The following is a 21,970-nucleotide window of genomic DNA, read 5'->3' on the forward strand; positions in this document are numbered from 1 at the left end:
AAATGTACTAGGTGAAAAATGTATTATGGTTATTTTTTCTGCCTAGTTTTTGGAGTCAGATCAATTTTGATTTTGTTTTGTTTAAAAAGTCGTAGAATTATATTTAAGAAAATAAAAATTATTAATGCATAGTCACATTAGAAAAATCAATTTCATTAGAAACTACTTCCAAGATTTTGTTGTTTATAATATTTTATGAGTATCTTTATAAAGTAACACTCACCCTCTTTACTCTTTGTTCTGTGAAAGTATATATGGATATTGCATACTCATTTATTGAAAATATCCAACCCTTCTCCATGAGTGATAGTAATTCCTCAGCTGCTTACTTTTATTCTTTTAACTGAATTTTCTCCAGATGCCTACACAATATCACTGTGCTTCTGGATAATTTTCAACATCTCCTGGCAATACTTTGCCTGACCATCTTGGTTGCAAATACTGACAGGAGAGGAGCATAAAGCCGATGGCTAATATGCAGGTTATGATGAGCTACACAGCAATTATTGAGTCACAAGACTTCAGTAAAATGTTCCCTACAAAGAACATAAATATCAATATTATTATTACATTTTCTAAAAACTGAAAGCTGTAGTGTAGATTGTATGGCCCACCTCTGTCCCTTATCAATTAATTCCTCATTTGACAGCTGCAGTTTCACTGCTGGCCAGCAGGAGAATTGATGTCAGCATATAACTAGCATGATTAAGATAAGCATCCATAGTTACCCAACAAACTGGAATTATTTTCTGTGTTGGGAGGAAGATGAGCTCCACTTTTCCAAAACTCCAGCCATGGTGTCAACAATAATACAAAATATAAGATTAATAGAACGTGTAAGCTCCCCTGTTTCAGAGATGCAGGGAAAAATGCCAGAGTCACTACATGTGAGATAATCACCAAGGAACGCCTTATCATGACATAGATGAATTTTACCACCTGTAGCTTAATGGCAGCAAAGACGTTGCCAGTGTGGATGGCCAGTATATTGCAGTGAATGGCACCTACACAACTGAGAAGAGGGAATATGTCATCAGCAATCATCATCAATGCTATTAAAGATAAACACAAAAATGTTAGAGAATAATTTTCATTAGCAATGGCCACTTTCTCTTTTAAACTTGCCATGTTAAGATATATTTCTCCCAACCCACCTCCTTCAGAAAATAATTTACTTACAAGAAAGAAAAAAAAAAAAAAGAATTGTTATCTTTCCATTATCAGGGATTTAGTAAATATATGCATGCAAAACATATATTACACCTGGGAAAAACAAATAATAAATGAATACACACATACCCAAATTTATAAATGTATATCCACATTCCCTCAAAATAAAATAACTGGAACACATGAAATTGGATAGAGACATTCATGTCTGATGCTATAAGGTGTGACATCACCTAGAAAGAAGTCTCAATTAAGAACAAATAAAATTACCTGAATTAGATCTTGAAAAAGTGGTTTCTTTTTTACAGAAACTTAGAGTGTAAAGTAGGAAATTACAGTGTAAAATGGGAGGCAAATGCAATATAAACTGTGTTTTAGACTATGGTGATAACAGGAAATCAGAAATAAGCTGTGGAGTTCAAGTAAATTCTGGAAGTGGAGCTGCCAGATTTTGCTGAGTGATGGAATACGAGGTACCAGAGAAGCAGAAAAATTAAAAGTTTTAGAAATTAAGTGATATGTGTGGGCATGTTTTTGTTTATGTGTATTTAGGTAATTTTATCAGAAAGTTTTTAAGAAGAAAATTAATTTAATTTTGACATTTTTATCCCAATAATTAGACTAATATGCACAAGGAAGAAAACCAAAATTATATAGTAGTTGTATAATCAGTTCAAACAATCTTCTACTACATTCAGTTGAAAGAGTAAAAATTCATTTCACATATACAGGAGGTTTAAAATAATACAGTCTTTATACACAATGAAATGAAGACAGAAAGCAAAAAGAGGACAAATAGTCTTTACTCATCTCAAGTAATTATTCATTTTCTAACACCATTTAGAAAATTACTATCGAGTCCATTTATTCCTTCAGGAATACCCAAAGAGAAACTCTAAAGCAATAACATTCTTAACTGCATTTATGAGAAATAAGAATGAATAAAAGGAAATGACCTAAAAGTTAAATTTTAGAAAGTAAATTTTAGCTGGGTGCAGTGACTCATACCTGTAACCCTATCACTTTAGAAGGCTGAGGTGATTAGATCACTTGAGCCCAACAAAAACAACAACAAAACACCAAAAATGTTAGCCAGGCATGGTGGCACATTCCTGTAGTCTTAACTATTCAGGAGGCAGAGGTGGGAGGCTTGCTTGGTCAAAGGAAGTAGGCATAGTACTTTTATTTGCCTGTCCCTTTACCCCAGCACTTTGGGAGGTTGAAACTCAGGGGTAATCATGTAGACCAACCCCGGCAACAGATTAGAAATTATGACCTCAGCAGAATGGAGCTGAGTTACAGTCAATATTCCTGTTGATTGACTACAGTAACCTCAGACAGGAATAAAGTTCAGAGGGCAGGCCATGGAAGATACAGGCCTTGAGTGCACCCAGTGCTCAACTATGTGATGCAGGTGCAACCTGGCACTGAGTCAACTTTGTCGGTCAAATTACTCCTGCCATGAAAGTCTGCTCATTAATGTTTCCCCTCATGCTACCAGGGCTGAAGCTATAGTAGGCTTAAAGACCTTAATTTCCTTCTTTTCATTGCCCTGAATCTCTGGACAGTCTTACTGTGGAAGAAAGCTTCCAAACAAAGACAAACTACAAACACCGAATTAGGCACATACATCACTGCACAGAAATTGAGGCATAGTCACAAGCATTAGGATCAATGAGAGAAACATGATGGCATCAAGTGGTTAAAATAAAGAGGTGGTGGTGACTGCCCCAAAAGAGATGGGCATGGACACATGGCCTGACAAGGAATTCAAAATACTTGTTTTAAGACAATGCATTGAACTTCAGCAAAACACAAAGAATTCTGAAATTTATCAGAGAATTTACATAAGAGATTTTACACAGAGAATTTACACAGAGAACTTACACAAGAGATTAAAAAATGGGAGGAAAAAACAAACAGAAATCTTGAAGAATAAAACACAACAAAATAAAAAATGCAATTGACTTTAGTGACAATAGAAGTGGTCAAGCAGCAAAACTCACAGACAAGTCAATTCAAAATGTACAGTCAGGGGAGAAAACATAAACAAGATTCATGAGACTAATGGGATAACGTCCAAAGAGCAAATGTATCAGACACTGGCATTTAAGAGTGTGGTAGAGCTGGGTGTGATGGCTCATGACTGTATCCTCAGCAATTTTGGGGGCCAAGGCAGGTGGATCATATTTTGTCAGGAGCTTGAAAGTAGCCTGGACAATATGGTGAAACAGTTTATCTATTATAATACAAAAATAAGCTGGGTGTATTGTTGGACATCTGTAATCCCAGCTACTCAGAAAGTTGAGTCAGGAGAATCACTGGAACTCAGGAGAATCACTAGAACCCAGGAAGTGAGTGTTGCAGTGAGCCACAATCACACCATTGCACTCCAACCTGAGAGAAAAGAGCAAACCTCCATCTCAAAAAAAATCACCATATTTCTTCAGGCAAAAATAGAAACACAACACACCAAAACCTATGAGATTCAACCAAAACAGTTTTAAGAGGGAAGTTATGGCAATAAATGCCTTCAACTACAAGAAGACATCAAATACACAACTTGATGTTTCAATGAAGGAGTTAGAAAAACAAAAATCTAAACTCAAAAGTAAAAAAAGAAAAGAAAACAAAACAAAACAAAAAAAACAAAAGAAAACAAAGCCCCTTATAAAGGAAATCAGAGCCATAAAAGAGATACCATAATTGATACCCAGAAGCAAATTAATGGTAAGAAATCAAATCAGCAATAAAAGGTCACCTATTAAAGAAAAGCCCTGGACCTGATGTATTCACTGCTGCATTCTACCTGCCACAAAAAAGAAACTACTGCCACTTTTTTTTAACCTAGTCAAAACATAAAACAAAAAGGAAGATATGGGAACTGTTCCAACTCATTCCATTGGGATGGCATTATGCTGATTACAAAACCAGACAAAGATACAAGAAAAAAGAGAAAACTATGCGCTAATATATCTGATAAACATAATGTAAAAATCCTCAATAAAATACTGGGGAAATGACTTATAATGACCATTTAGGAAATCATTCACCATGATCAAGTGAGATTACAGGGATGCAGGAATGTTTTAATATATTGGAATCATTAAATGTCATACATCATATCATCAAAATAAAGAACAATATCTGTGCAGTCATTTCAATAAGTTAAAAATTTTTGACAAAATTCAACATTTTCACAATAAAATCTCTTAACAAATTATGCATGGAACAACTGTAACTCAACACAACAAAAGACATAGACCCAAATAACCAGATAATGCCATATATACAAACCTTTAGCTAATATTACACTCAAAGGGAATTAAAAGATGAAAGCTTTTCTGAGAAGATCTGAAGGAAGACCAGGATGTTCATCTTCACTACTTCTACTAATGTAATAATAAAAGACCTTAGCCAGAACTATTAGACAAGAGAAAGTAAGAAAAGCTACCCAAATTAGAAAGAAAATAGTAAAATTGTGCATATATGCTAATGACATACTATCGAAATCCTTAAACACACAAGTAAAAAGTAGTTAGAACTAATACAGAAGGTAAGTAAAGTTTCAGTTTACAAACTCAACATATAAAATTGCATAGCATTTCCATACACTAACAGCAAAATATCAAAAAAACCCCAAAAATTTAAGAACACAATGTTATTCATAATAGGTATGGGGGATAAAAGGGAGTAAATTTAACCAAGGAGATAAAAAAAATCTGCATTTGAAATCTATGAAACACTAATAAAATGTTAAAATGGCATACATAAATGGAAAGATATTTATGTTCATTGATTGGAAAAAGTAATATGGTTAAAATGTTTATATGATCCAAAGAAGTGCACAAGTTGAATGCAGTCTCTATCAAAACACCAATGGCATTTTTCACAGAAATTGAAAAAAAATGCTAAATAAATATGAAACCACAAAAATCGTGAATAGCCAGAGCTATCCTGAAGACGTCAATGGGGTTGGGGATTGAATCCATAGAACTGGGGATGTCACAATGTTATAAACCAATACAATAGAACACACCGAGCAAAAATAAATCTACGCCTGTATAGCCAACTGATATTCTGCAGAGGTGCCAAGAAAACAAAATGAGGAAATGTCAGTCTCTTCAATAAGTGGTGCTGGGAAAACAGGACAGCTATATGCAGAAGAACATAATTAGAACCCTATCTCTCACCAAATACAAAAATTAACCCAAATGGATTAAAAAGATTAGTGCAGTGGAGTGCCCCTATAATTTTAGCTACTCAGGGGTTCCAGCAGGGAGGATCACCTGAGCCTAACTGTTCAAACCTATAGCATGAAACACTTAATGCCACTGCACTCTACACTAGGTAATACAGTGAGACCTGACCTATAAGAATATATATTTAAAAACATTTAAAATTAAAGATGTAATGACAACACCAATCTGTGAAACTAGTAGAATAAATCACAAAACACATTTAATGACCTTGATCTGGGCAAGAATATTTTTTGGATAAGACTTCAACAACGCAGGCAAAAAAAATGCACAAACAGAAAAGTGAGGTTACATCATACTAGAAAAATTCTTTACAAAAATAAAATAAAATAAAATAAAATAAATCACCAGACTAATATAATGAGAGCAAATATTTTCCAACTTTCCATCAGAAAAGGGGTTAATCAAAATGTACAAGGAAATAAAAACAGATTTAAAAGAACAAGAAAATAATAACCCAATTAAAAATATGTATCTTCTGTTTACCAAAGAATACATATACACAGCTAACAGGTGTAGTGTGTGTGTGTGTCTTTTGCTGTGTGTATATATATATATACACACACACACACTATATATAAATATGTCAACATTTCTCATCATTACAGAATTGCAACCTCTACCTTCCAGGTTCAAGTGATTCTACTGCCTCAACCTCGTAAGTAGCTGGGATTACAGGGGCATGCCACCACACCCAGCTACTTTTGTATTTGTAGTAGGGGTGGTGTCACCATGTCATCAAAGCAGGCCTTGAACTGCCACCCTCAGATGATCTGTATGCCTTGGCCTTTAAAAGTGCTGGGATTAGAGGTGTGAGCCACCATGCTCAGCCTATTGCAAAAAATTTAAGAAATGTATAAAATTTCTTAAATTAACATTGTAACAAAGAAAAATTTTGCCAGGCATGATGGCACATGCCTGTAATCCCAACACTTTGGGAAGCCAAGGTGTGTGGATCGCTTGGTCAGGAGCTTGAGACCAGACAGGCCAATATAGTGAAACCCCATCTCTACTAAAAACACAAAAATTAGCTGGGCTTGGTGGTGTGAGCCTGTAGTCCCAGCTATTTGGGAGGCTCAGGCAGGAGAATCCCTTGAACCTGGGAGTTGGAAGTTGCAGGGAGGTAAGATCACACCACTGCCCTCCAGCCTGGGTGACAGACACTGTCTCTAAACAACAACTACAGCAACAAAACTAGGTGTGTTTTTACTACATGGAGATTTATTGGTTCTAATATTTTCAAGTGTCTTATTTATTTGTTGAGCTTTCTGGCTAATGTATTGTTCATTTTTTTGTTGTTTCTGCCTAAGTCCTTCTCTTTCAGGAGATTCAGTCAATTAAACTTAAATTTTCTCCAGATTATGGCCCAAAATCAGTTCATGCATTATCGCTGGTATTAATGCTTTGGCTTTGCAGGAGGGTTTATTACCCTGCTGGTGTCACTAATGGCCTAGCTATTACTATTTTTTATTTGAATAGAAGATTAAATCATGAGATTGCACATTTTTGCATGTGTTTATAAACTTCTGCACTTACCTTTTAAAGAAAGGTAATACTTACCCCAATGACTCCTTATTCTATAAAATGTATATATTTTTTATACATTTTACTATCTTGGAAGTCTAAATGCAGATCTGAATGAAATTAGTTCTTACAAAATTGATAGTACTCGTGAAAATCAGTATAGTAGCAGACAGAAGTCATATGGAAATGAATTGTTTAGCTCCATTTTTGTATTCTAAGTCACAGCTCTGAATTTAAGTATGAGTAGAAAATCTACTACTAACATGTTAAAACATATGAGTTGACAAATAAAACTTGTGAGATTATTTTCGAGTCATACTCTCTTCTCTCTCACTCTACCCTCATTCCTTCCTTTAAGGTTATATTCATATCACTCATTACTATTTAGAATGCCCGTTAAGTTGAATGAGAATAATATTAAAAGGAGCAGAAAAAACCACTAACTAAATCCCATTTTCATTTTTTAAAAACTGTCAATATATTATGACGGATAAAAATTGAATAGGAAAATTTTCAAAATTGTGGAAACTAAACAAAACTAAACAGGGATGCATTTCACTTAGAGGAACAATGATTACCCAATCCTTAATCTTGTTAGTGAACAATTTGTATTCTATTTACTTGTTGGAAACAGAATGAGAGAGATTTGTATCACTTACCTCACTGTAGATCCTAAAGGAAGAACGTGCCAAAAAAAGTAATGCGGCTTTATTTCTTCTAAAGTCTTTTTTGAAAAACATTAGGGTAATTTGATCCAAAAGTACTTACACGGTAATAAAGTTCATGGCAAATGATATCAGAATCTGTCAATAGCTTTTCACTTAATTTCAGATATATACAATGCATAGGTGCCTCACCACAGCACCGAACAGTTGAGCAGAGAATGCTGAAAGTAAAGCTCATATGGTGTGTGTGCCCAAGGACCATTTTTTCTTCCAAAGATGAAACTCCTCTTGTAATTTCTTTATCAGTCTCTTCAAACACGGTGTCCATTCTTAGCATGCTGCTAATTCAAACTCTTCTTTTCAGTGAATACAGTAGAGTTCCGTATCAAAACCAAATAGAAGAAAACAAGATTCAGTATAATTCACTATTCATGGAAAATGTAAAAAGGTAAATATGGATCACTAATCACAATAAAAAAATATATATCTGGTTTTGGAAATATTGAATCACCATTTGACATAATGCAGTCAATTAAAGCATTTGACATAATTTAGTCAATATGTCAAATAACTTGACATATTATTTCTTCAGCAAACATTGTTTCAAGGAAATAGACAATAAAACTACTATGAGGACTTAACTACCTCTTAACAACAAGATGATTGTCCTGTCTTCAAGTAGTAAGAAGAAAGGGATATATTTCTCATAAGTTTTATTTTTGTGCTCTGCAGCCAGTGTCTGCTGCTGACATTGACTAAAACAAAACCGTACAAGGTCTAAGCCAAGTGCAACCGTGATGACACTAAGAAAACTAACAAGCAGATTTTTCTGATTTGGAAAGGACTACAAAACAGTGAGCCCTTTAAGTTCCACTTATTGTTAGATGTTGGTCATTTTGCATTTAAAATACTGTTTCTTGGCTTGATGCTATGAAATTATTAATCAAGTAAAGTTTCAATTTAAATAGAAAGGAAATCCAGACTTTGCATGGTTATAGAAGATGTAAATTCTATTTTGTTGGGGGAGGGTATGAAGAAGCTCATATTAGGTTCTTTCTAGACAAACTATCAGATAAATTAATGATACATTGTGAAGATCAATTAATCATTATCGGTGGGAAGCAATATTCAACAAAAATGAATAGAAAGGAAGATAAAAGGCAACAGTACTTTTAAAAGTAAATTACTTGATTTACTTTTAAATCAAGTAAATATTGGAATGGAATTTAGACAGAAAACTTTTCTGACTAAAAATTCTATTAATATAATAAAAAGGCATGAAATGTGTAAGAATATAATGCAAATTAACAGAGACAGAACATAATATTTCCCCAGAAGATGTTGGTCATTTGTTAAAATATATCAATGGGAAAAATAGAAGTAGTAGTTTAAAAAAGTGGGAGGGAAGAATCAAGAAGTTATCTATTTTATTTTTATTTGATAAGATGTTCATTTCCTGAACTTTCTTTGCATTGCTTTTATTCTCGTAACATACCATAAACATCCTTTCCTCCAATTTGTTAAGTTTTATACTGTAGAGTATTAAATTCCTCAACTGCTGTTGTTTATTATTCTGATCTAAATCATACCTTTAACTATATGCACGTATTTATTCAAAGACAAAAAGCTTTATCACATTTTAAAATACATCCTCCTGGACCCAACCCATCAATGTGATTGATCGTTTCCTCTTTCATGTAATTTCTTTTATTCTCTTCTTCACTGCCCTGATTTTCTTATCACACATATATAAAATCTCCATATTTTACGATCCACAACAGAAACTGTCTCTTTTGGTACTGACATTTTTCTCTGCTTTTAATTTCAACAGAGAATTTCTATTAGGTATTTTCTTTCCATCAGTTCATATTCTGTCTCACGTTTTATCCCACAACAATGAAGTCACAGTCCTTTCTCAAAGACCATCAGTGACACCCTAATTGCTAAATTTAAAATGTTATATTGAATTTCAGGTGAACTTTTTTCTATTGATAATATGCCCTCACTTGAAAATTCCACTTACCTTACCAGTCAGGCGCTCATCCCCAACAGTCTACCAAATATACTATACTTAAAATAATCAATTTTTTGCCAAATATAATATATATATATTTTTAATTTCTTGTCTTTGTTGTTTGTTTGTTTACTGAGACAGGGTCTGTCTCTGTTGTCCAAGCTGGAGTGCAGTGGTGCAATCAAGAACTCACTGCAGCCTCAAACTCCCATGCGCAGATGGCATTTCCTCATCAGCCTCCTGGGTGATTGTGACTATAGGCCACCCAGACTAGCTAATTTTGGTAGAAATGGGGTCTCTCCCATGTGTCGCAGCCTGGACTTGAGTTTCTAGGATCAAGCCATCTGCCTGCCTCAAGCTCCCAAAGTGCTAGCATTGGAGGTGCAAGTCACCAGGCCTGGCCAAATATAAGTTACTTCTTATTCACCCTCTTCCTGGAACTATTCCTGATAAATTTGTTCTCAATCTCCCAGTTATCTCTTCTTGTATGATGGATTTCTGAATGGTACTATGAGTCCCAAATGGTTATCTCCAGCCATTCTCTTACCAAAGACCAAATCATATATGGCTGTATTGCACATACTCATGTTTAAAAGGCAATTTGATCTCAAGGCTATACACTGAATTCTGATGCTCCTTCCAAACAACTTCCCCCAAGTGTATCCCATTTCATCTGATAGTAATTACATCCTGTTGCAAAGGCCTAAATCTATAAGGTCACTCTTGATGCTTTTCTTTTCATCTACTCATTTCCATTAATCCTCAAATTCTGCATGTTTTCCTTCTAAAACAGGTCCAGAATCTAACCACTTTTCCCTATTTTTTCTGCTGTCACCCAGATACAGGTTATCCACATTTCTCATCTGATTAACTCAGCCTCTTTACTGATCTCCTACCTTCCACTATTACAAGTATTACACTATCAGTACTATTACAACTAGGTGAATTATATCTCAGATACTATAAAATTAACCATTTTAAAGTACACATTCAGCGATTTGCAGGATATTCCCAATGTTATGATACCATCACTATTATTTAAACATAGAAAGTTGCCCTTACCTTAAAAAGTAACTCTACCTATGAACATTCAATACCAGCTCCCCTTTTTCCTAAGCTAAAACCATGGTCTTTATAAGGTAACAAACAACCATATATTATTTTCTTCTTATTTTCATTTGCATATCTTCTTCTACCATCCTCTTTCTTGTTCAGAGCCTCAGTATACACTGTGACTTCAGCGGTTTTGTGCTCCTTGTTGTTTCAAGAAGTTTGCTCAAATCTCCTTTGAGCTTATGCTATTCACTTGCTTATAAATGAACCCAAAATCCTTATCCTTCTTACATAAAAATAAAATCACTAGATATTGTCACTACTTTCCCCTAAAGTGAAAATGTAAGTTCCATCAGTACATGGATTTTTGTCCTTGCTCAGATGAACCGGCATAAACAATACCTGATGTATTCACAGTTAAATTGATCTTTTCTTATTTATTTATTTATTTATTTATTTATTATTTTTGGCACATGAGTGGGGTGAGATTTAATCTTTCTCTGTTGCTCAACCTGGAGTGGCAGGATCTCAGTTCACTGCAACCTCTGCCTCTCAGGTTCAAGCAATTGTCCTGAGTCAGCCTCCTGAGTAACTGGGACCTCATGCACCTGCCAGCCTATCTGGCAGTTTTTTTGTTTTTTTTTTTGACATTTTTAGTACAGACTGAGTTTTGCCGTGTTGGCTAGGCTGACCTCAAACTCCTGAATTTGAATGCAATATATTATATAGACAAAGGAATACTTAGGGAGTTTTTAAATTATAAAGCTGTTTTTGTTCATTAATAAGAGATTACTTTGAAAGTGTATTTTCATTTAGAAAAAAATTAACTGTTTTTTAAGTTTGTTTTTGATCAACTAGTTTAACATTTTATTAGCTACCAGGTATATATTTAAAATCATTTATGTCAGACAATATTAAATTAAAAATATATGTATTTCTTAAGTGTTCCCCTATACTTGGTGTTGGTAACTAAACTGAGTTTTATTGAATCATATGTTAAAAAATACTGAAACTTTAGTGTAAAAAGAAGGCAAATTTAATGGCACAAAATATTTATATTTCAAATGTATTCATGATAAATATTTTAATAAACCAAGCCTTGAAGTTGCTTAATGTTATTTTATTTAAATTCTAAGAGAGGTATGGCTTTAAAAATCATAATGTGAGAAGAGAAATTTTGAGTGCATTGTATTACTTCTAAATATCCACCTCTGTCCAACAAAGTAAGTAGTAATGTTCAAATCTTACACAGAACAGAAACTCAGGGTGTGAAGTCATATAAGTAAATTAACAAATGATAACAAAATTTATTTCATTTCAAGAGAAAACTGAGGTTTAAGAATACAATTAACAACACATTCTGTACTGATCTTTAATTGGAAAATGTGAAGTTATATTTGTTTATGTTTTTATCTGTGTGACTGTATTTTCTAACACATTGCAGAATTTTCTAGCTAAACTCACTGCTTAAAAGGGTAGAGCTTTATTTGTCTTGTGGGATCTATGTAGAAAGAAGAGTTTCCTTTATAAAAACACACTTTTTTGTTAATTTATTTACAGTTGCATTGACATAGTTAATGTATATAATCAAAAAATTTTTGTAAACAAACAAATTTTTTTAAAAAACCAAACAGATATAATGTCATTAAAATATGGACCTAAGGGATCTGTAGTTAAAAATCTGAATAGTCACTGGATTTGCTGTTAATATCAAAATTTAAAATATTCATTCAAAGATGGCTGTATTGATAAATGAGTTGTTGTTAATATTAATTTGTCACTTGATGAAAAGAAAAGTGGACAGAATCATTTTCATACTATAAGCATTATTTTTTCTTCTTATCTCAGGTTGTCAGCACTTTTTGAGTGGGAATATCTGCTCTCTGTTAGATCTCACCCACCAGAAAAACTTGTGGGACTCAAAAATACTGGTGCTACTTGTCACATGAATTCTGTGATCCAACAGCCACATACACTATATTATATATATTATATATACATTATATATAATATATTTTATAATATATAATTATATATTATAAAATATATTATTATGTAAATCCATACATTTTATATAAATCTATATATAGTATTAATTATATACTATATATTATATAATATATTATATAATATATATTATATATTATATACTATATTATATATAGTATAAACTGTATATTATATATACATAATTTCTGTATATATATAGTTTCCACCAGAAACAGTATTCTTGCAATTGAATGCATAGCTCAAAATATAGACAATGATTTTTTCAAAGATGAGAAGCAGAACGGTTAGGTAAATTCTAATTATTAATTTTTATTACTTTGAAGATTCTGATAGCAGCTACTGTTTTTCTCTCAGAAATTACTGTACTTTAAAAGAATTATGCAGGAAGATCTTCTTCATAATATGGCCAAAATCTCTGAGATACTATGACTGACATATTTATGTTATCTCTTTCATAAGCTGTGCTTTTTCTAAAATTCTCTCTATATTTTTCTCAAATGAGAGCTTTTTCTGCTAAAGAAACAAATTTCTTCTTCAAATTATGTCATGTGAACTTGTAAAAAATATTAGTTAAGGATTATCATCAAATTGCCTATGAAAGGTATTCATTTGAATATAAAGTGGTAAAAAAGTTAGATCATAGTGGTAGGTCACCTATTTAGGATACATCTCCAAATAAGAGAATATGGGATACCTAAATTTTGGTAATGTTTATACTCAAGATCTTTATTATTGTTATTTTTTTTTTTACTTTTCTGCACAGATATTGATAGAAACTAAATTTTAAAAATAGAATATTATAACTGTAGTAAATGGTTCTACAATTTCTTCTCTTTTTCCTTTCAGTGGGCAGAAATAGTTTGTCTTTTGGCTACTAGTTTCTCAGCACTTATCATATATAGGATTACAAAACACACGCTTTCTTTCTCTTTGCTAGATCCAGTAAATTATATCATCCAAGCATCGTAGTCGTGGTAGCTTTACTTTTAGTAGAGTCTTCATATGGGATGTTCACTAATACTTCCTTAACAGCCACTATGGGAAGAAAAATTGTAATGTAAGTTCCAGTACTATAGCCCTTATGACTCCTAGGGTGTTGAATTTAACACATATAGTGATGGTTAATCATACCAGCAAGAAGCAAATGAAACAGACAGAAAATAAAATTGCAAATTAGATATCTCACCTTTGTACTTGGTTGCTTTTGCTTTATGTTGTCTTGGCAACATTCTGTGGAACATATATCTGCCTTGTTTCTTTTTCTATGCAATCAGCTTCTCCAAGGCAGGACATAGGTATTGTTTCTTTCTTTGTCACAAACCTAAGACACAATTAAAAGCTTACAGAAATTTCTTAGATACTTGTAAACAAACAGTATTTTGATTTATGGCTACAAACATCTTTTGAGTTTTGGAGCTTCTGTCTATGCTCCCCTTCCTTCCACAACTATGGTTAATAGGCATATTTATTGAGTGTTAATAATTCTGATTTAATCATGTAAATAATCTTATGTAATTTGGAAAATGCATTATTCTCAAAAGAAAATTCTGAATCCTAGAAAGACTATGTAACTTACTCCCCAATCTGTACTTATTCCCCCAAAGTTACTCATGGCAGAGGACTCACTTGTCTTTACTAATGCCCACTTGACCAAACTTTACTGTATTACATCCAGTGTATATTATTATTTTATTACTCTTTTATAATAACTTTTCTGTGAACTCAGTTATAATAGTCCATGTTTGAAATAAGCAATAATCATAAAAATTAATAAATAAATTAAGTGCTTTGAAAATTAGGAGCCTAAACAGTATATCACTTTATTCAGTAACATTTGGTATTTGTTGTAACGTCTTTCCTTGTATTTATAAAGTTAAATTAGTGCATTACTGATTTCTTTTGGTCTTTAATGTTGGTACCCAAGATAATTTACTAGAGTAGTTTTATTAATTTGAAGACAAACCAAAGCTAAGTAAGATAAGAGATAGAAAAGAGTAAAATATTAATGTCCTAAGACAGCCTCAAGACCTCTTTGTTCATTTAGCTGTTTCCAAACTACAGTCCTATGTACCCAAGGAATTTTGGTAACAGTTAAGGTAAATTTTATGAAAGTGATTATTTCAGTTTCATAAAAACCTCAATAAATTGACTAAACGTTACTCAGAAAAAGGCTTCATATAAAGGACATTATGTTAAGTGAAATTAGCCAGGAAATATAAAGACAAAGATTGCATCTTTTTATTTATATGTGAGAAATAACAAAGATGATCTCACGGAGGTAGAAAATAGAATGACAGATTATTATAGACTGTGAAAGATATTGAGCAAACAAATAAGTGAGTCAGTTGATGGGTAAAAAATACAGTTAGAAGGAATAGGTTCTAAAGTTTGATTGTATAGGAAGGAGAATATAGGTATGAATAATTTGTTATAGATTTCAAAATAACTAGAAGTTTAGATGTGGAAAGCTGTTTACACAAATATGTCAGTAATAATTTAAGGGGTGCATTAAAGAAGGACATGTTGATTTCCATTTGAAGAATCCTCTCCAGGATGATTGGGAGGTGATTAGAACCAGGAAAACATGATGCATTCACTTGAGGTAGCAAACTTATAGAGATGCAGCAGTAATACAGAGATAAGATTAATCTACACATATTTCTCTTACACTCTCTAAGGAACAGAAATTCCAAAATCTAAGTCTAGGCCAGAAGAGAAACATAGACTGCAAATAACAATAGGCCAACTAGGAAGGGCCATAACATAGTTGGATTACAATGTACCAATATCAGTAGCCCTAATGGTGTATTTATAAGTCTTGACTAAGGTAGACTGCATTTTGCATTCATAGTGGTTGATGCTACTGCTTATCTACTATAAAAAGATAAAAACATAGTATATTCTAACCAATTTGAACAAACAAATTGCTGTTCCTCAAGCTACACAACACACTTCATATACTATTGTTTCCAACAATGGGTGTTGAGATATTACATCAAATAAAAAATTATATGAATTATTTAAAATCAGAAGGCGATTATATCTTCAGTAAACCCTATATCTAACAACAAAAGCTTTAAAATAATATAGAAATAAACTAGGAGACTTACTGCTTTCAAGGAAAATTTTGACTGGCTAGCAAAGCAGTCAGAAATCTTGGCACAATGGTGCTTCAACGTACTGTGGATTCTGATAATATGCACTTCACTGGGATAAGATGAAACCAAATTTTAGAGGCATCACTTAATAAATTCTACCACAAAAGTGCTCCAAGCACAAATATATAATCTACTATGCTTCACACATTGTGACATATGAAAATTGTGCATATTGGTTTTAATATTTTAGAATTTCTATTAAAATCTATCCATATTCTTTATCTCAACAAGAAATTAAACTATCAAACATTAAATGTGAAGAACGTGTAGAATTAAAATCTTCTTGTTTTTTACATTTTTCACCATTTTATATTTTTTCTGGTGATAAAAAATAAGGTTTCTGAGCAATACAGCTGTTATTCTGGGCAACTGTTGTAATTTAGGTAATTCCATCCCTTGGCTACATGAACTTGATGGGAAGTCATGCTAAATGTTACAGCACAAGACAAGCTTTAAATGATTAACCTGGCCGGGTGCAATGACTCACCACCTGTAATCCCAGGACTTTGAGAGACCGAGGCAGAGGTGGGTGGATTGTGAACTCAGGAGATCCAGAACACCCTAACACAGTGAAACACTGTCTCTACCAAAAATACAAAATTAGCCAGATGCATGCCTGTAATCTCAGCTACTTCGGAGGATGAAACAGGAGAATCGCTTGAACTCTGGGGGTGGAAGTTGTAGTGAGCCAAGATCACAAACATTGCACTTCAGCCTAGGCAACAAGAGAAACTCTATCAAAAGAACAAGTGAAAGAAAAGAAGAAAGGGAGAAAGAAAGGAAAGAAATAAAGAAAGGAAGGAAGGAATGTAGGAAGGAAAAGAAATGGAAAGAGAATGGAAGGGGAGAAAAGAGAAAAGAGGGAAGAAAAGAGAAAAGAGAAAAGAAAACTGCATTACTCACATTGTGGCTAATCTTCCCAGAATATTTTAACACAAATATTTTTTTTAACTTAGAAGTGCTCATGAATTGATTTTATTTATATTTTTGGTCAGTATTTGTTCTTTACAGTAAATTTCATATTAAAGCTGGCAAAATTGTTAAGTTTTACTGCCACTAGATTTTGAGAAAGACTAAATAAATTATGCTCTTATTGAAATATCACACATTTTTATGAACTAGGACAAGGTAGCACCTAATTACAAAGAAAATATCACAAGGGTAAAATAAAACATGATCCCACTTAAACTATTCTTCCTCCAATCATCTTGCCATAGCTGTCCTAGAAATTTTTTTTTAATTTGCAGTCACAGATGATAAGTTACAAAATATGTAATAAAATAATAATTGAAGACCATATAAGTAAATCATCAAAATGAGTTTTGAAAAAGAAAATTATTATTATTATTATTATTTAACCTGCTGATACATAGAGCCTGTTGAATGAGGATATAATGGAGCATCTTCTGTTGGAGAGGTCTTATGCCCATCTAAAACATCATGGTCAACTGGCTCCAAATTCTAAATATTTAAAAAGATTGACAATTTGATTATAAAAGTAACTTTATAACTTATATTTTATTTTCTTCATTAGAATAAACTTTTAAGAAATGCAAGAAAGCTGACAGCTATAACATCTTTACAATTCCTGCAAATGATTTATAATTTAGGGAAAAATTCTGAATTATTTTAGCTACATAATTTTTAGCCCATTTCACACAAGCTGCTTCCAAAAGGAAATTACTTTTTAAGAACAAACAAACCATTGCTAATCATTTCACAAAATAAATATTTTTAAGGGCAATATTAATACATAAACATTGGCTTACACATTTAAAAATTACTTCTCTTTCTCCCAGATATAGTTGCTGAACTTTGGGGTCTTCCCCCAGCCACCTCATCTAGACAAAGTTCTCAAGCATTTGCAAGTGTCATCCTAGCACTATTTGATTTTTCTAATAAATAACAATTTGATGTTTTATTGTTTTTTACTGGAGGACAACAATTTTTGTAGGCATATTTAATTCTTTCCAGTATATGGTTCCCTTTCAATTTTCTACATACACTAAATGACTCAATTTTCTTTCTTTTTTTTTCCCATGTGAAAGCACAAACACAATCCTTCACTTCCACAAATTATGCAGTTGAGTTTCCCACATTTGGGGAAATTTCATGGGTCAGCACATCTAGAGTGCAATAGATCCGCCTTGCCTTGGGAAAGCCACCTTCGTGATCATGGTGTCTCCCCTGGCAGGGAAGTATCCATTTTCTTTTTAAGACTTCCATTAGCCTTCGAAAGAAAATACAAATATAAATGTAATAGAATTCAGAATAATTTTCAGTATCAGCTTAAAATGTTAATTTCAATCATCCATGATTATTCTTTTCTCAAAGAGTTCTTAATTCTGACAGAGGCTTCTACAAAATTGTAAGAAAAAACACTATGATAAACAATGAAATGACTGCTAAATAAACCTACCATACATTTTATGCACTGATATACTCATTTTTGATAGTGACTCTTACAGTGTTCTATTGTATATAACAGCCATTCTCGGTCTTCTGGAATTTTATCATGTGCACTATGAGCTTTAAAAATAAGCAGAAGAAAATAATTTATAATATGTAGTAGTAGCTAATATTTTACTGCCTAATATGTGTCATTCAGAACAAGTTTTTGAGGTAATCTAATCAATATCAGTTAATTTCCTAAGCAGGTAGCATTAGTAAATCCATTTAACAAATAAAATATCGATTACAGGTAGAACAAATACTTCACCAATTGTTACAGATTTAGCCAGTTGAGGAGCTAGTTAGCAATCTGACCCAAATATCTGACCTCTTGGTGTATGACCAATTTAAAATATTTTGGTTAAATATACTATCCATGCATTACTACAAGCGAATTAAAAACTGTAATGCTATATTACTTTTCACAGTTCTATTTTTTATTCTATACTTAAGATTATGCTCCATGGCCCAGGCTGGACTACAGGGACAAGATGATAGCTCATAGCTCAATGAGGCCTCATACTCCAGGGTTCAAGGAACACTCCTGCCTCAGCCTTCCAACTACTTGGGATTAGACAAATGCACCACCATGTCCCACTCACCTCATTATTTTTACTAAATGTGAGTAGCATTTTATGACTTCCTTTTTAAAGAAAAAACAAAACTTACTTGGTTTTTACTCATTTCTCAGAGACCACATTTTAGAATGTAAAGCTAGAATCCCATGATAATAAAACAGTGATATTAATTGGCAGCACAAAATTGATTTCATTTCTGACAGTAAAAGAACACACACGATGAGTACAACAATTTTCAATGGCAACAATAAAAATTGCCTGATTTACTAATGATCAGTCATTTTCTTTCACAGCTGGTTAAATTGCAACATATTTACACTGCCAACTGTTTACTGTTCTTAGGAGTCAATATTAAAAATCACAAAAAAAAGACCTCTGTCTTTTTTGTCATTACCATGACAGATAAATAAAATAGTTTTTTTCTCTCTACTATGTATCTTATTTAATAAAATGATATTATATTCCAAGTCAGAGGCCAGGTTTTTTTTCTTTTTGCCATAGGAACATTTATAATATATATTTCTTTTGAAAAAGGTAATTTTTGTAATCTAATTTCAGGTAAAGAATAATGTGGATAGGCTTCTTGTAACACTTAAACAATACACATTTCATATTCTTATTCTCTTAAAAATTATAATAAAGTGAAAATCATGTCATTTGCCACATTATTAATAGTATCAAAAGTTTTCATGTGAAATTTGGATTAATATTATCTTTGCCTATATTGTTATCTGCTGCCTTGAACAGTGTTGGTACTCAGCAGATGCTGATATATATCTGTTGAACACTGCCTATGGAATAGATTAAATGTTCATTAGACAAAACATTTCAAGCCTATCTTAATAAAGAGAATAATAAATTTATACATGAAACCCACATTAATCCACATCAACTATATTCCACATTATGTCAACATGTATACCTTTACTGTAAACACCTCCTTGGATGAGATGAGGCTAAGATGTGATCTAGCCTTACTTTAGAGCAAATAGAAGAAGTTACATAATAAACAATATATGAATACAAACAATTTTTAAAATGGTATAAATTAAATTTCATTGATAGGGAACTCAATGTCATTCGTGCAACATTAATTATCTTCTTGAAATCTATGATGGTGGACCAAAGAACAATTAGAAAATTTTAATTGTTAAAATCTAATATTTCAGTTGTTTTAAATTTAAAATTATCTTTTGCCTTTAATTATTGTGTTCTACAGCTTTTTAATTATTTTATTATCAGATTTTCAGTGTGCTTATTATAATGTCTTTTGAGTGAAAATTGTGTGTTTGTGTGTGGGCATGTGTGTATAGAATTTCCAGATATATAGTCTGATTGTTTCTAGAAACCTATAACAATAAAACTTTGAATCTCCTTGGGCAACTAATTAGTTGGGCAACTAATTCTGGTGCAATCCTTAGGCTTATTTTACTGCAGATGACACAACTAAGAATTCTAGAAGAATGCTAAAGATTTGTGTTTAGCACAAACATAGTTCTTTAAAATTATAATTTTTCTCGAAACCAGTCTGGCCACGATTGTGAAACCCCATCTCTTCTAAAAACCAAAAATTAGCCAGGCATGGTGGCAAGCACTTGTAATCCCAGCTACTCAGGAGGCTGATGCAGAGAATTGCTTGACCCCAGGAGGCAGAGGTTTCAGTGAGCTGAGATTCCACTCCTGCACTCCTGTCTGGGTGAGACAGCGAGAATTCCTCTTACACACACATGCACACACACACACAAATAATAGTAATAAAAAAAAAAGAAATAAAGCTCTTTTTCTTACATACTGATAGTCTAACTACTTAGAGGCTACAGATTGCTTTTGGATAAATTAATGTTGTCTGCCATGATAACATTAACTTTTCCAAAAATGTTTCCATTCTAGGACATTACTTTCTATGACTGTTTTTCATTGTTACTTCTGTAGTAACACATGTATGCTTTTAGATGATTCCAAATTCTGGAAATATGTATCCAACTCCCCATTACAATTTTTTATTTGGTGTCCCATATGTTTCTAAAATGCAACCTGCTCAAACAGGTTCCCTTTTTTTCTATCAGTAAATTGCATTACTATTCTCTCAGCTTATCAAATCACACCCAGGACATAGGTGTTAAGATCTCTTTCCTACCCCACTTCCTCAAATATCCAATTGCTAACAACTGCCTATTCTAACTCATTAAGAGCTCATAAATCTGTCCACACATATGTTCTACATTGCCAGCTTTTCTACTATAGCGCACCTACAATTTTTTTCTACAGATAATTTTGAATACTTCCTTACTGTGGTCTATTGTGAAATTTTCTATGCTATAGACAGTGAGATGTTACTAATATATGCCCTTTGTTATCCTCTGATGGTTTATCAAGTCACACGGAATATCTCACATAATTACTAAAAAGCCAAGTTATGTCAATACTAAGTCTGGACCCACTGTATACTTAAAAAAAAAATCAACTTAACAAAGCAACCCTTTTCAACTGCAAGATGCTTTTTACTCTCCAAATCTAAGTCACATACACCCTATAATAGGCAGATCACTTTGTATTGTATTTTTTATTATGATGCTTTGTATCCTACCTGAGCTGTTTATTCAGTACTGTATTTTCAAAATCATAATTAAGACAGATTCAAAATACTTTATCTGAAATTGAAAAAGATCAATTAAGCAATACTTTTTAAAATAAGATTGGTATATAACTCAATTTCTGATGCAATAAAGACTTAATTGAGGGAAGCTATTTCAGTCTGCATTCATGTATCCTTCACCCTTAAAGAGAATATCCATTTCTCTTCATAGAGACATTAGCAAGTTTGATTCTTGAGTACTTTCGGGAACCTTACAGGTAATGGTACACAAAGCGATGCAAATGTGTTGACTCAGTTTTCTCAAATGCAAGAATTCCTAAAACCTAAAACACACTACCTAAATGCCTTAACATGTACAAATATATACTGAACCATACTGAACCTTGGCAATTAAAATTAAACTTAGGTTATATCATAAACCGACCATGCGTTGGTATGAGCAACTAAAATCTGAAGTTAAATTGTGCAAAACAAAGTTTTTGTGATTTCTTA

The 21,970-nt window shown here is 32.6% G+C and overlaps 1 non-coding gene and 1 pseudogene across 1 annotated transcript; both read right to left on the minus strand.

Annotated features, from left to right (window-relative positions):
- Positions 1-575: 575 nt before the first annotated feature.
- On the minus strand, positions 576-7,946 carry LOC129053334 (testis-specific XK-related protein, Y-linked-like; annotated as a pseudogene).
- Positions 7,947-17,895: 9,949 nt separating this feature from the next.
- On the minus strand, positions 17,896-18,055 carry LOC129053519 (U1 spliceosomal RNA). Its single transcript, XR_008518308.1, has one exon. It is a non-coding gene; the product is annotated as a U1 spliceosomal RNA (small nuclear RNA).
- Positions 18,056-21,970: the final 3,915 nt, after the last annotated feature.

The sequence above is a fragment of the Pongo abelii genome, chromosome Y (genome assembly GCF_028885655.2).
Source record: "Pongo abelii isolate AG06213 chromosome Y, NHGRI_mPonAbe1-v2.0_pri, whole genome shotgun sequence".
NCBI lineage: Eukaryota > Metazoa > Chordata > Mammalia > Primates > Hominidae > Pongo > Pongo abelii.